This window comes from Sciurus carolinensis, chromosome 2 (assembly GCF_902686445.1).
Source record: "Sciurus carolinensis chromosome 2, mSciCar1.2, whole genome shotgun sequence".
NCBI lineage: Eukaryota > Metazoa > Chordata > Mammalia > Rodentia > Sciuridae > Sciurus > Sciurus carolinensis.
Genome location: NC_062214.1, coordinates 19,379,749 through 19,395,312, shown reverse-complemented (window position 1 = coordinate 19,395,312; position 15,564 = coordinate 19,379,749). Strand labels below are relative to the sequence as shown.

The window sequence follows — 15,564 nt, the reverse complement described above, 5'->3', positions numbered from 1 at the left end:
AGACGCTGTGTTCTAAATGTGCTCCTTCTCTGCATCTTGCTCTCCCCCGCCCCGCCCCCGCTCGCCTTTTATTTTATTTTATTTTTATTCCTCTAAGCTTGTTTCTCTTGGAATTTCCACCTTGTGGTTGTGTACTGCTGACTTCACATTTGCTGTGGTGTGAACTCCACATCTGTGAATGGCTGACAGGAAAGATTAATAGCCCTGCTCCCTTCTCCTTGACTGTGGGCCCAGCTAATGAATAAATAAATAAATAAATAAACACAGCTCCAATCCCCTAAATAGAGACCCAGAGCCGGGGAGGAAAACAGCGTTTTGCTGAATCCATCCTTTAAGGAAAAACCCAACCTCTAATGATCTCTGATTTACATAGTCGGCAGTTTTTCACTAAACACTTTTACAAAGACACAAAAGTTTGGGGTGGAGGGATTGCCCCCATCCTCTTTCCAGACAGAGGTAGGGGGTCTAGAAGCCGCCCGGGCTGGGCTGGACGGGCTGGTGCAGAGTGGGCTGGTGGTGGCGACCAGGGACCCTTGAACCCATCGTTGGTGAGAGACCCCTCAGGGTCCCAGCTGTGGTCTCCACCCTTCCCCAGGTGAGCAGAGGGTGCGGGATCACTGGTCAGCTCCGAAAGTCTTTATAAGGAGACAGAGATCCTTCCTTCCCTCCTGCCCCCTTTTTGCCTCCTATGCCTCTGGAAGAGACGCTTAGCTGTGCCAGGGCAGCTTCTCACACTTGAACATGTGCATGATGACCTGCGGGGATCTTGTTAAAGTCCAGAGGGTCTAGAGAGGGACTGTCATTTCCAATGAGCTTCCCGGTGATGCTGGTGGGGCTGGTCCGGGGACCACACTTAGAGTAGCAGGACGCTGGGAGGTGGCAGCTCTCCTCTGTGGCCCTTGCCTAAAACGCCACCACGGGGTCACCTTTCTTACCAGCCTGGAGCTTGGCTGTCCCATGGTTTTCTGACCTCGGCTGCTGCTATGGGTCTAATTATTCCCGGGCATCTCAGCCAAATCCAGCAAGCGTATTCTCTCTGGACCAGGCTTGGAGGATTCTTGTCTCCACTGGCTGCGTGGCTTAGCTTCACTGCATGGTCGCCTCTCACCAGGTGGCTGCATCTTTAACAAAATCCACTGATGATCGGAAGATGCTGTGGTGAGGTGACGGGGGAGTGACAGGTTCAGGTGCCTGCAGGCTTTGGTTGGGCTGCCAGTCCCTGGTACCAGTGGCACACGTGACTCATTGATGATGAAGCAGAGTTGGGACCAGGCCAGCAGAGGTCAAGGTGAGAAGCCCCACAATGCTGGACACCTCCCTGCAATCTCAGTTCCCCTGGCTCAAGCAGATTGGGTCCAAGAAGAGCAAACAGTGTTCAGGCAGGTAGAGTCTTTTTTTAAAAAAAAAAAATTGGTACCAGGGATTGAACCTGGGGGTGCTTAACCACTGAGCCACATACCAGCCCTTTTAATATTTTATTTCGAAACAGGGCCTTGCTAAGTTGCTCAGGGCCTTGCTAGGTCGCTGAGGCTGGCTTTAAACTTGCGATCCTCCTGTCTCAGCCTCCTGAGGTGCTGGGGTTACAGGCATGCGCCAGTGAGCTTGGCCAGGTGGGCTTGTTTGACTGCATGGTGCTGGCGGGGCAGGAGTTAGGAATGGTGTGGACCCACGCCCTGACTTTCTACTCCTTGTCTTCACTCAGCCAGGATGTCAAACCTGTTCTGGTCCTTCATTCCCAGCTGTGAGTCAGCCTGTGGAGGCCCAAGGCCAGGCCAGGACTCATCCAGTGCAGCTCACCTCCTTATTCCCTGCCCCACTCCCTGGAGCCCCTGCCCAGGGAGCAGGAGCCTGGGCATTTGTCAGGACCTCGGTTTGCTCACCTGTAAAATGGACCACAACTCCTTCTTCATGGGGTGGGGGAGACAAGGTAAAGGAGACAAGACTGTCCAGGCCAGGGGCTCGGCCACTGGAAACACCCCACCTGGGCAGAGAGCAGGCCTCTGGACTTTCCACAGCCTCCCCCTTTCCCTGGGGCCCTGCGGTGTCCCGTCTGATCAGCTAATGGGGGACCATTTCTCCCACGTGTGTTTCATGAAACAAACCCCATGAGATGCTCTGGGAAAAAAACCTACAACAACAAAATGGAGAACATTGCATAATATTCCTTGCTTGAAGAGTAAGTCGGTTTTGATTTTTTTTTCTTCAGGAAGCATTTTATTGTTGCTCCATGTCTGGAAATTTTCACAATGATAGAAAATCGACACTTAGACGCTCTCCCGCGTAGCCCTGCTCGGCTTCTGAATCTTGGTTTTTGCAGACATATCAACCTATTTCTCTCCAATACGGACAATCATGCCACCCGTGACTGCCGGATCAGTCTTAACCTCCAATTTCAATACTTGGCCTTGACTTAGGAAGCTCTTCAGGAGGGTCTTTAACTCAGAGAGAATAGCTTCAGGTAAAGGAGACGCGGTGGTCACTGTGTAAGGTACTTCTCCACGATGCCCACTCATGATGGTCAGGAAGGCAGAGATGATGCCATGGGTATTGTCTAGGCGACCATTTTCAGCAAGCAAGCTGATCAGGTAGCTGTGATGGGGGAGAGCCTCTCTTTTGCCGTCATGTCGTTTAGGCTTTTGATTTTGACAGAACGCTTAATGTAGGGATTCAGGGTAGCAGCAGCCACTTTGGGTTCCTTCAGGAGTTGTCTACTCTCAACAAATCCTTTTCTACTTGTTCCAGTTTATTCTGTTTAGATGCCGCAGGATCAAGGGCAGTGGTGTAGCGACCTTCAATGCCTCACAAGCTTGGTAAACGGTCTGACCACAGATGAACCGAAGCATCGCATCTGCCCCGGGAGCCGGGACGCTGCTGGGGTGGCCATCTTCTCCAGTTTTAATTTTCTTGCTCCTGCTTCACCTACATTTATTTGATCAACAACACTTATACACAACTGGGGTGTCAGGAGACGAAAGCCCTCTCTTCTCCTCAGAGCCTTAGCCTAGAGGTTGGTTAGTGTCACCCAGGGCAGGTCTAAGCTGGGAGGCTGGGTTTGCGAGCACAAGTCATTTCTCACCTGAATCCTATGCTACAGCCCACTCCCTCCTCGGTTGTCTTCTGAGCGTACTGACCCTTGAAAATAGGACTCCCTGGGGCTTTTGCTTCTGACACCTGGTGTCTTATCTGTTCCCTGGCAGAAGGGTGAGGACCTAAACTTGGGGCCACCCACATACGCCCAGCCAGGACCCCCCTGCCCCACACCGCCTTGTCTAACTCCAAGGGTCGATGATGTGATACAGCCCAACCCAGACCATGTTCACCCAGGCTGCTGAGGTTGGTGGCCTGCTTGTCTTTTTGGAATTCATCCTCATAGAAGGTGCTAGCTGGCATCCTCCTGGAAATACGTGCGACTCTTTCAGAGGAATTTTCTGCTGCTGTTTCTGGGGAAGGTTGGACATGCAGATGATTACTGCCCCAGGAGGGTCCTCTGCCTGTCTGATTGGATGTGTCAGTTTCCCGTGGCTGCTGTAACAAAACACCACAGACTTGACGGTTTGGTTTTGGCTCTGGGGATCAAACAGTGAAGCAGAGATCTTGGTGGGGTGTGAAGATCAGCATATCGCATTTCTCTGTCGTCATCCTCGACTTTTATCAGAAAAGAGACTTGACCTCCAGATATTGGGGAAAGAGAGAACTCAGCTAAGCCAAGTACCATGCAAGCAATATTAAACGAACAGCTGCTTAGGAGAAAGGAACATCACAGGGTAGAAGGGCCCAGAAGGAGCTTGGGCCAGTTGGGAAGAATGTCTCTCTCTCTACCAGCTACAGAGAATGGCCCCATCCAATGGTGTTTGGGTAAAGGCTTAACAACTGGCTTTCTGGAAAAACAAGAAAAAAAATCTTGATTTGTAACATTTGCCAAGTTCTGAGGTCTAAATGCTCCCACCGTGGCCGATCTCAAGCTACTGAATATTGGCTTGCCAAATTCCTGAAGCTTCTAAAATTGCAATATTAACTCATTTCTTGTACAAGTTAATGGGTTACACAGTGGCATCCCCAGACCTGCGTGTATCAGGTTTAAAACTCATCTACCCTCCCTCCTGCCCTCTTTGCCCTCCCTTCTCTTCCCCTTTTCCTGACTTCCCTTCTAATAATTCCTCTTCTTTCTGGTCAATTTTTGTTGTCGTTGTTGTTCCCACGTATGAGAAAAAAATGTGCTACTTGTCTTTTTGCATCTGGATTATTCATCTTAGTAGGATAATCTCCTCTTCTATCCCTTTTCTTTCTTTTTTTTCTTTTCGTACTGGAGATTGAACCTAGAGGCGCTTCACCACTGAGCCACATCCCCAGCCCTTTTAAAAATATTTTATTTAGAGACAGGGTCTTGCTGAGTTGCTTAGGGCCTTGCTAAGTTGCTGAGGCTGGCTTTGAACTTGGGATCCTCCTGCCTCAGCTTCCTGAGTCCCTGGGATTGCAGGCTTGCACCACCACACCCTGCTTCTGTCCATATTCTTACAAACAATGTGATCTCATTCTTTTTTATGGCTGAATAATACTCCATTGTGTCTATGTACCACATTTTCTTTATCCATTCTCCTCTTGATTCTGTAACTGGGCTATTGTGAGCCCGCCTGTGGGTGTCTCTTTGTATGCTGACTTCCTTTCCCTTGGGTACACACCCAGGAGGGGGAGAGTTGGAGCACATGGCAGTTCTCTTTTTGGTTTCTTAGGAACCCCCATGCTGTTTTCCATAGTGGCTGGACTAGTGTACGTTCCCACTAATGGTGCATAAGTTCTCTGTTTTCTCTACCTCCTCTTCGGCCCTGGTTATTTATGTATTTAATAATAGCCATTATGGCTGAAACTTAACAATTAGCTCCTGAAAGCCAACAGGAGTGAGCACACCTCCCCTCTGTCCTTCCTTTCACTTTATTTTTTAAATTGGGAAGGATTATTAAATTTTATTTTTTAAATTGAATTTCAAACCTACAGAAAATTAGTAAATTAGATTCCTGTATTCCCTTTATCTCAATTCATCAATTATCAACATTTTATCAAATTTACTGCTTTCTTTATCTCTCGACATATATACAGTTATTGTCAGTATTGCTGACCCATTTGAATGTAAATACCAGACACCTGACTCTATTCCTGAGAACTTCACCATCAACTCCTAGAATCTTTATGTTATATAACCATATAGAGTATTATCATCTAATCTGCGGCCTATATTTAAGTTTCACTTATTGTCCTTATGTCACTTATATCAATACATATATGTTTTCAATCTAAGATCTGAGGCGGGACTGTATGATATATTTCTTTGTCTTGTATCTTTTCTTTATTTACTTAAAATTATTTCCTTACCCTTTCTTTATCTTTCTGGAAATTGACATTTTTGAAAAGCCCCAAGAAAGTCCTGTAGATTGTTCTTCAGTTGCTTTTCACTTTCCCCCCTCTTGGTTAGATTCAGATTATGGGTTTGGGATGCTCTGAACTGAATGTGTTCAGAATGCATATGTTGAAACACCACTTGCCCAAATGATGCTGTTTGGAGATGAAACCTTCAGGAGGTAGGATTAGACAAGGTCCTAAGGTGGGAGTGTGGAAAGGCCACGTGAGGGCCCAGTCAGGAGTTGGCCATCACCAAGCCCAGGAGAGGGCCTCCACCAGACTCCATATCAGCTGCCACTTGGAACTTAGACTTCAGCCTGTGAGAAATAAATTTCTTAAGCCACCCAATCTGTGGTATTTTGATATGGTGGCTCAAGCTGATCAATGCAAGAGCAGAGATACTAGTTTTGAATTTTAAGAAATATGCAATTTTATTTATACAGTTATTATTTGTTCAAGTAATATAAGGCATAGATAGGAAAAAAGAGAGAGAGAGGTAAAAGGGAGAAAGTGAATATCACTTCTCATGAACCCGCCTGCAAAGGATTGGTATATGTCTTTTTGTCCTTTTTTGACATCTATCTGTTTTTTCAAGAAGAGAATTGTATGTACAAGCTGATGTCTCAAGCTCTTCTTTTGTTATTAACACTTAAAGTCTCTTTCTCTATATCATTCAATATCTTTCTACACCCTTTCTATGGCAAAAGAGTATTTCTGTACATTTATATTTCTTCTAACTTTTCTTTTATGAATTTTGGTTCTGGTGTACATCTGTGAGATTGTTTCCTTGAGAAACAATCCCAGTTGTGGAATTGGTGCATGAAAGTGTTCAAAAACATTCAACAGTTTTGATGGTTATAGGTAACCATCTCTTTTAGAAATTTATTAATTCATATTTTACCATCTCAACCTTCTCCATCACTAGGATTTATTTTACTTTGACATTTGCCAGTTTAATGAGCAGAAAAGTGATTCATGACTACTATTTAAAAATATTTTTACTATGAACTTTAACATTCAGAAAGATTGGAGAGTAATAAAATGAATGCTTCCATACCCAGAACCTGGTCAGCTTTATCAGATCTTACCACTGCCTAGGTAGGCGCCAGGTTTTCTTTAAAACATTAAAACATTGAGGGCCCCTTTGAAGTCCCCAGACCCTCTCTGATGCTGTTCCCTTTCTTTCTTCCCAGAACAAACACTAGCATGATGTTGGCATTGTTATTCTGCCCTAAGAGGTGTGTGATTGTTTGTGGTCACCTTTCTGTGATGGCTAATGATATTGAAGGTGTTTCTGGTTGCTCAGGGTCCAGTTGTATGCTCTGTTTTGTGCCTTGACTGTCTATTTGTTTTTGTGGTTACTGTTTGTTTGTCAGGATGCTGCTGCCACCGTAGGGCCTTACCTCTCTTTCCTGCACCTGCTGCCTCTGTGCCTCCAGTCTCTACTCTCTTCTGGCTTCCTGTAACAGAGATCTGGTTGTGACAGATCACTCATGAAAGTCCTTGGAGGGCTCCCCACAAAGTTCCAACTCCTCAGTGAGACTTAGTTTGGTCTGTCCTGGCTGCCCCCGCCCCCTCCCTGACACTCCAGGCTCCACATTCTGCCTGCCTGTTGTTCCCCTTACCATCCAGGTCCTCCCCGGATGCCACCATTCCTAAGCATGATGCCTGTGTGTGTGTGTGTGTGTGTGTGTGTGTGTGTGTGTGTGTTTTAACTTTCTTTTGCTTGGAGTGAATGGCCTTATAGATTGAACAGCTTTCACTCACGTGCGGAGGTCCACGTGCACAGCTATCTGCTCTTCCCCGTTGCTCCCCTTGAACCTTGGGTACATGGTAGGACCTACACTCTTCCTAGAGATTATCTGAGGATACTCAGATGTCAACTGACATCTCCTGCTCCTTTGAGTTCTAGATAAGAGTGGAACTCCTATTTTATGTCTAAAACTTTTCTAAAACCCTCCCAACTTCTCTCCCTCTTCTTCCAAGTCTTAACTTTTTTAGTGACACCTGGGCCTTGGGTGTCCTGTTTTTGGAATTTCAGACTTTAAGTAACACTTGGAGACCCATGGGAGACTCAGTCCCTTCCTTGAGGCCCCTGAGCAACCCAGCTCCCTCCAAGCACTCGTGAGCATGTTGAACGCAGTAGCACTCAAGCGAGGATGTGTTTTGGGGATGAGAAGTTAATGCCACAGGAAAACCATCTGCTTACATTGCCTCCAAGCTACTCCATCACCAGAGCTTCATCCAATATTGTTGGCTGCCATTTTGTCTCTGGTCTCCCTTTTCCATGTTGCCCTCTATAACCCTCCCTTGCTCCTTCCTTTCAGCAGTAAGAAGCGCTTTTTATCCTTGTCCTCTCTGGCACCTCTGCCTTACCTAGATGAGGCATCTCTTTGAGGGCGATATTTATACTCCCACTTTAGAGAAGGGGAAATTGAGGCCTAGCAATGTTAGGGCAGAGCTGAGACTTGAACCCAGTCAGTTCAACTCTGTATCCTCTGCATAAAAGGCAGGACAGGGTGCAAGGAAGAGGCTGAACCCTCGTCCCTGAGGAGAGGGGACTGGGGTCCACCCTGGCCATTGGGGCCAAAGGCGTGTGATAGAGAAAAGTCCAGGGGTTCTAGTGGCCCCTGCAACAGGTGAGTCAGAGGCAGAACAGTGAACCCAGCTCTGTCCACTCCTGTCCTGAGCTCCTTCTAACACACTGCACAGTTCACCATGCCAGGGGGAGACTGAGTGTCTTGTCTTGGGCTCCATACTTTTACAATGAGGGCTGGGGTTAGAGGGACTCTGTTACAGCTTAGATATGAGGTGCCCCCAAAACTCATGTGTGAGACAATGCAAGAAAATTTGGAGGTGAAATGATTGAGTTATGAGAGCCTTAACCTAACCAGTGCATTAATCCCCTGATAGGGGTCAGCTGGGTGGTGACTGTGGCAGCTAGGGTGTGACTGCAGGAGTTGGGTCCCTGGGGGTGTGCCTTTGGGGTATATTTTGTTCCCCTCGATGAGCGGATCTCTCTCTGCTTCTTGGTGAGATGTCTGAGCTGATCCCCTCTGTCACATTCTTCTGCCTTGACGTTCTGCTTTACCTCGAGCTCTGAGGAATGGAGCCGGCTGCCTAGGACTGAGACCCCCGAAGCCGTGAGTCCCCAGACAAACTTTTCCTCCTTAAAATTGTTCTTGTCTTTTGGTCACAGAGATGAAAATGCTGACTAAACCAGAGACCTTCTGCATCCCGGCCTGAACCCTTTCGCCCACTCCCTGCCCAGGACTGTCCCTAGCCCTGCCTGATTGTCTACCTCTACCTCTGCCTCCTCTGTGAGCAGAGCCAGGAGATACCAAGACTTTCCCAACCACTGCTACGATGGACAGTGCTGTGTGCCTACAGACGCTAACCCAGTTTGCAGGAAAACAGTGTTTGTCTAACTCTTGGGACCACAGAGGACATTGACGTTATGTATGTGGCACGGGGCTGTTTGGTTCTGTCTACTCTTGTCCTTTGCCCTATCTCAAATATATGTCATCAAGTGACAGGCCAGATGTGCATGTGCATGTGCACACACACACAATTTCTAGACACAAAATGGCTGTAGGCTTTAGGAGTAGACCCATTCCTGAGTCCTAGGTCTTTCCATTAGATCTTGGGTTTGGGGTTGGGCGATGGGCAGACTGAGCTGTCACTTTGCATTGCAAAGTCTCTATCCATAATGCATGAAGGGGCCTCTGCAATGGCCACAGCCTCCCGCCGTCCTGCGGCTTGGGGAAATTAGACAGCTTCAGAGCCCCTTATGAAAATGCAGTGTATTACCGCTGCTTTTTGACTGGTGAATTATGCATTCCAGAGTGACAAATTCTGAGATGCCGCCTTTATTAGGAACTCAGAGCTGGGGTGGGTGGACAGTGCTGCCTGCCAAGCTTGTGACAGAATGTTTAATAACTTTTTCTGACTGTGCTTCCCGGAGGTGGTGTTTAGAATATGTATTCTCCCCCTTTCATTTTATCAAAACATTGATGCTGGCGATTATTGCTCTATTTATGCATTTGGAACCTCTTCCTGGGTCAAAGGGCAGCACCATTTGAAATGACAAAGGCAATGACAGACTGTGTTTTTTTTTTTTGAACCAATCTTTCTCACGTGCCTGTGGCTTCAGTGTTTTGGGGTATTCTTCAGCTTGGTCCCTTTGCGGGAGTCGGCTCCTTCCTGATCTTCAGGCCTGGAGACAGGAGACAGTGTCATTCTCCTGACTTTCTGTTGCAGCAGGGACCTGTCACGGTGCCCAGGATACAAAAGTCGTCTTCCCCATGGGTGAGGACAGGGGAGGCCCATGGAAAACCGCTTAGAGATGATCCAGGCGCTCCACTCCTTATTTAGGCAAAAAGATCAGACTTCAGTTCAATTCTGGATATCGTTCTGGGGCTGTTGGGAGGCAAGGTGCGCGTCCCCTCATCTGCCTGTAGGGGGCGCGTTCAGGAGTTTGTCCCTAATTAAACGGGTTGGCACTCCGCCTCCTGCAGGGGACGCTGCAGATGACTGTCCCAGGGCTGGGCTTCCCGCCTCCCCAAGACAGTCCTTGCCCAGTTCCCTGAGGGACCTTTCTAATGAGCAAATCTGCATATCACTGCCCTGCTTCAAAATCTTCCTTGGCTCCCTATTGCTGATGGGCAAAATTTACATTTCTGAGCCCGACCTAAGAGGAGTTTGATGATCTTGACCTGCTGGCCTCACCAGCTTCCTCCTTGGACTCCCTGGCTCTCACTTCACGCTCCAGTCAGACCGCGACATTGCCACTCCACTCTCTGTGACTTTGTGACCCTGAAGATGCTGTCCCTGGCCCCTGTATGACTTCGCAGGAGGGGCTCCCTCTGTCTGGAAGGCTTTCCTCTGCTGGTCTGTCTGCAGATTTCCATCTGTCTTTTCCAACTCAGCTCCAGAGCCTCCTCTGGGGGGTCTTCCTGGATTTCCCAGGCAAAATTAAGTTGTCCCCCACACTCAGCATCCTGTGGGGTCTACCTAGCTCCCCCGTGACAAGGCGCCACTTCACAACAGTGACTGGCTCATCTTTCTCCCACTTGGTCTCTAGCACAGTGCCTAGATTTTGGTTGGTGCTGAGTAAGTGTGTCTTGGTTGCCTGTGTGGTATCTTGGGTGATCTGACATAAACTCTTGGCCGTATTCATCCACCTAAGCACCTAAGCACCTAAGCACTGAGTGTCTATTTCGCCGGGCAGTGCTGGAGCCTGACTCCCAATTCACTCCTTGTTAGCAGTGTTACTTTAAGCAAGTTACTTAACCTCTCTGTGCCTCAGTTTCCTCATCTGGAAAATGCAGATAATGCTAGCACTGAATTTATGGCATGCTAGTGAGAAATAAATGAGATAACACGTGTCTGGTGAGTCAGGAATGACCCCAATTAGCACGGGGCTGGCACACAGGAAACATAATAAATGTTAACTGCAATAATAGTAGTAACAATGATGTGTCACAATCTTATCACATTATTATATGCTAATATTATATATTTGTAATAATATGAATATTATTATGATTATTCACATTCCTTACTCTCCTTGAACTGACTGGGCCTTCAACTTCCCCTGGCTGCTTTGCCCCGCACTTGGCAGATGGGACGTGGATCATTTTAATTAGGTTTTATTGGGCTGTTATATGGGTCATAATTGCGGCCATTATTCATTTTCATGGGGCTGCTGACACAGCCTCGATTTGGACATGATATCTCGATGAGACAAGTCCCCACATCACAAGGATGCCTGCTTGAGGGGCCAGGGCGGTGGCAGGAAAAGGGTCCTTCTGCCTCCCCAATGCAGGTTCTAGAGACATTAATGCCAGGGGAGTCCATTAGAGAGAGAGGAAATTTGTGGTCTCCTGCATGGGTGTTGGGGTCACCCATGGGGAGTGGGATCATTCGCCCCACCTGGCCAGATGCTCCGGGCTTACCATCACCACATCCCTGGTGCCCTGGACAGTGCCTGGCATGGAGAGGACCATGGAAGAATATTGGCTGGATGAAGCCCTGTTTCCACGTGCTCAGGAGGCTGGGGCAGTGGCTATGGCCAGCACGTAGGCCTGGGCACAGCTCAGGCGTCCCAGATTTGTGGCTCAGGGCCCTGTGATGCATCCATGAGCAGAGGCTCAGCGAGTCACTGATGCTGGATGCTATGGTTTGGATGTCTTTTGTCCCCACAAAAACTCAAGCTGAAATTTCCTGGCCATGGAACAGTGTTGGGAGGTGGGGCTTTTAGGAGGGAGGGGCCAGGTTCTTCTCGAGAGATTGGATTAGTTCTCCAGGGAGCCCGTTATACTGGGCAATCCAGGCACCTCCCCCTGGTATCTGTTACACACGTTCTTCTGCACATGCTCACTTCGCTTTTCCACTTTTTCTGCCATGAGTTGAAGCTGGAGGAGACCCTCAGTGGAAGCTGAGCGATAAATGCTAGTGCTTTCCCAGCCTCCAAAACGCTGGGCCACAATCCACTTCTTTTCTTTATAAGTTGCTCATTCTCGGGTGTTTTTTTTCACAGCAACAAAAATGGTGGAAGGCTTTGGAGAAAGGTTAGTGTGGGTGCCTCGCTTCCTCTTTCCCATGAGCCTCAACTCTCTGGATCACTGTGTTCTCAGGCTTGGCACAGATGAATTATTGCTCAGCAAATATTCACTCATGTCCCCTTGGCAGGGAAGAGTCATATTTCCCTGCCCCATTGATTCTAGCCTCGCCCCTGTGACTTGCTTTGCACAATGAAACATTAGCAGAGGAGAAGAAGCTGTGCATAGACTTGTGGTGTCTGGCTCATGTGCTCCTGGGACCACTCGGTCGATTTGCTGTCATGACGGGCATGTCCACATTGGCCCCAGAAGGAGCATGTAAGACCCGGACCCAGTTGGTAGCCTGGAGTCACAACCAGCCACCTTCCCGCTTGCTGCAGAGCTTCCCCTTAGCCAAGCCCAAATACCCTGGGGACCTGGAGCATAAGAGGTGCTCATCACCAGGTCAGGAGTCCTTGGGTGCTGGGGCATCTGTGATTGGCATTAGTGTAGCTGTGACTGACAGGTATGGAGCCCTAGACAGCTCCACTGCAACGCGTTTTATACTTTGGGCTTCTATATAAAATCACGAGTGAAATAAGATTTGCTGAAAACAAATCTATCAGGTGATCCCCTGGTCCCCCATCATGGGACATTTGGCAATGACTGAAGACATTTTTGGGTGCACCAACTAGGGGAGAGGGGTGCTGACATCTAGTGAGTAGAGGTCAGGCATACTGCTAAACATCTTAGAAGGCACCGGAAAGTCCCCCACTACAAAGAATTATCTGGCTCAGAATGTGAACAGGGCCGGGGTTGAGAATCCCTGTCCTCGACCGCATGAGTCTCCCACACCAAGCATCTGCCCTCCCCTCCCTTCTCCCTCTCCCTCTCGGTCTTCCTCCAGCCTCCTTTCCATTCTTTTCCTCCCCTTCTTCTTTCTTTCCCTCCCTCCCTCTCTCTTCCTCTTATACAGCTACATGGCCAGCCCTTAGGGAATTCGTATTGATTGGGAGACTCTCAGACAATATAGGTGCGACCTAGAAAAATGATGATAAATGCTATGTAGGTGGCTAGGAGGGAGGATAGCGTAGGGGTCACCTGTGGACCAGGGACAGGGAAGGCCTGAAGGAGGAGAAGGAGCCTGCCCAGGGCAGCCACTGGAAGAGCGTTCCTGGCTTCCGGAACAGCAGGTGGAGTGCAGAGGCATCGTGGTGGGGAAGACTTGATGCACTCTGGGAGAAGAGAGAGCCTTTGTGTGCTGGTGCACAGGTGAGGGCAACCCCACCTTCTCAGGTGTGGGCCTGGAGTTTGCAAAAAAATTGCATGATACCCAGGTGCCTGGTGGAACTCTTAGAAACTTCTGTGGACCCAGAGGCTTGGCTGGTGAAGGTCTAGATGAACCAGGAAGTCAACTCAATCCCATGTTCAGTCCTTTTCTTACAGACTGGGCTGAAGGCTGATTGGCATTCAATGTGACAGAGTTTGCAATGTTTTCATTTGAGCATCGAAGGGACTAGACATTGTGGAGCATGACCTCACCTGTGACACAGGCCCCTGCCCCGGTGCGCTTAGCTGGTTCACTTCCGCCTTGGCCCCTGCTAATGCAGCTTCCATGGAAAAGTCAGAGTGCAGCAGGGCTCCTGTGCCCCACTCTGCTCTTAGGAGCAAATCTGAGCTCTTGGCTGTGGCTGGCGAGGCTCCTGTGGTCTAGTCCTTGCCCAGCCCTCTGGTCTCATCCCATCCCACTTGCTCTGGGGACCTCAGGAACTGGCTGCCACCTTTCCTGCACTGGATGAAGCTCCCTGGCCGGTGCAGCCCTTAGCCACCCTTCTCTTCCCAAGGTGTGGCACACTTTCTGGACTTGGAATCTTCAGTCTCGTGATCCCCTGTTTTCCTGGGACACTTTTCAGGGAGCTTGGTGGGCCCCTTCCATCCCTCAGGTCTCAGCTGGTACAGCTCCTCTTTGGAAAACCATCTTGACCACTTAATCCTGAATTCCCCCCTTGGCCCTGTTTTTCTCCATCTCTGCACCCCTGTGTGTCTCCTCAGCACTTGGCTCCTCTGCCCTAGAATCATTCTCCTTATGTGCACATGTGTTGATGGTCTTTTCTTACCTGGGTTCCCTACGACGGTGCCACCACACAGAGGGTGCTCAATAAATTCATACTGAACAAGCGAGCGAAGGAGCAGAAAGCAATGAACAACGCATTCCCCATGACGTTCTAGGGAGAAGGCATCTGCCGTTGCTGGCCAGCGCTGCCCCTATCCGAGTCTGAGCAATAGTGTGAGTCGGGAAGGCCAGGCAGGCTGGGTCACCAAGCGTGTTGACTGAGGACAGGACAGTGTTAGGGATGGAGAGTGTCCTCAGGCAAAATGCACAGTTGGCGTCTCAGCCTCTGGTACTGCCAGAGCCTTCACGGAGGGAATCGAGTTCAAAGGAGGTCACGGGGTGAGTCCTAGTCCACCACCACTGGTGTCCTTATAAAAAGGTTAAGTTTGGAGACACACACAGTCACGCTGTGTGCGGATGAAGGCAGAGGTTGGGGCGATGTGTCTGCACGTCCGTCAAGGAATGCCAGGAGTTGCTGGTCAACCACTGGAAGCTGGGAGAGGCATGGACTGCAGTCTTCCTCACCGTCCGTAGAAGGAACCAAGCCTGCTGACGCCTTGATTTCGGACTTCTAGGGTCCAGAAGTGTGGGAAAGTAAGTGCTTAAGCCCCCAGTTTGTGGGGTTCTGCTAAGGCAGCCGTAGGAAATGAATCTGGGCAGGTTGGAGGCAGTGAGCTTGCCTTGGGAGCTTGGGGACGAGGTGCTGCGCAGGGGCTCCATTGGAGCGAGGAGTGGGCTGGGGCTGGGGGGGAAGTGCCGGAGTCAGGGGCAGAGGCGCTGAGGCTAGTTCTCATTTTGGCCTTGGTAAGGCCGGGATGGAAGCTGCTGGCCGGCGCTGGCCTGGGGCCCTGGCCCAGTCCTCCAAAGTGTGTGTGTGTGTGTGTGTGTGTGAGTGCGTTGAGGACGTGGGGTGAGGCGGCCCCAGGAGGGGGCAGATCCTAGGAATAATGAGGACCTGGAGCAGAGCTGAGAGCTGGCAGGACCTTCTCTCCTGGAAGAGCAAATGAACCGGCAGGTTGGCTGTGGCCCTTCAGCTGAGTCCCTGTCCCTAATTACGGAGCCCTGGGGCAGCACTGGCCCATCTGCAGCTTCTGAGGGCCCAGGATCCAAGCCAGGTGTTGGTGTGCAGGTCCTGGTGGCCAGTGAGTGGGCAGGACTTTAATTAAAGAGCTAATTGCTCTGAGTCTCCACTGGAACGTGCACAGCTTCCCAGCCCGTCTGGAGCGGGGCTCCCTCTTCATCTGAGCTTACAGGGCATGCTTGAGTGTGTGTGTGTGTGTGTGTGTGTGTGTGCCCGGGGCATGTGTGTGGTGTGTGCATGGGTGTGTGTCCACGAGTTTGGGCGTGTGTATAGCCCTGTGCACCTGAGCGGCTGAGCTCCCACCTGTGTGCCTAGCATCTCTGTGTGTATATAGATTCCTGGGGACATGCACACACCTCTGCTGTTGTGGCCATGTGTTCGTGGTGAGCAGGGGGGTAAAGCCACCGTGTGCCCAAGAGGTGCAGGCTCCTGTG

The 15,564-nt window shown here is 49.6% G+C and overlaps 1 pseudogene; it reads right to left on the bottom strand.

The window, feature by feature from the left end:
- Nucleotides 1–2,264: 2,264 nt before the first annotated feature.
- Nucleotides 2,265–2,884, bottom strand: LOC124971722 (ATP synthase subunit O, mitochondrial-like; annotated as a pseudogene).
- Between the last annotated feature and the right edge of the window lie 12,680 nt (nucleotides 2,885–15,564).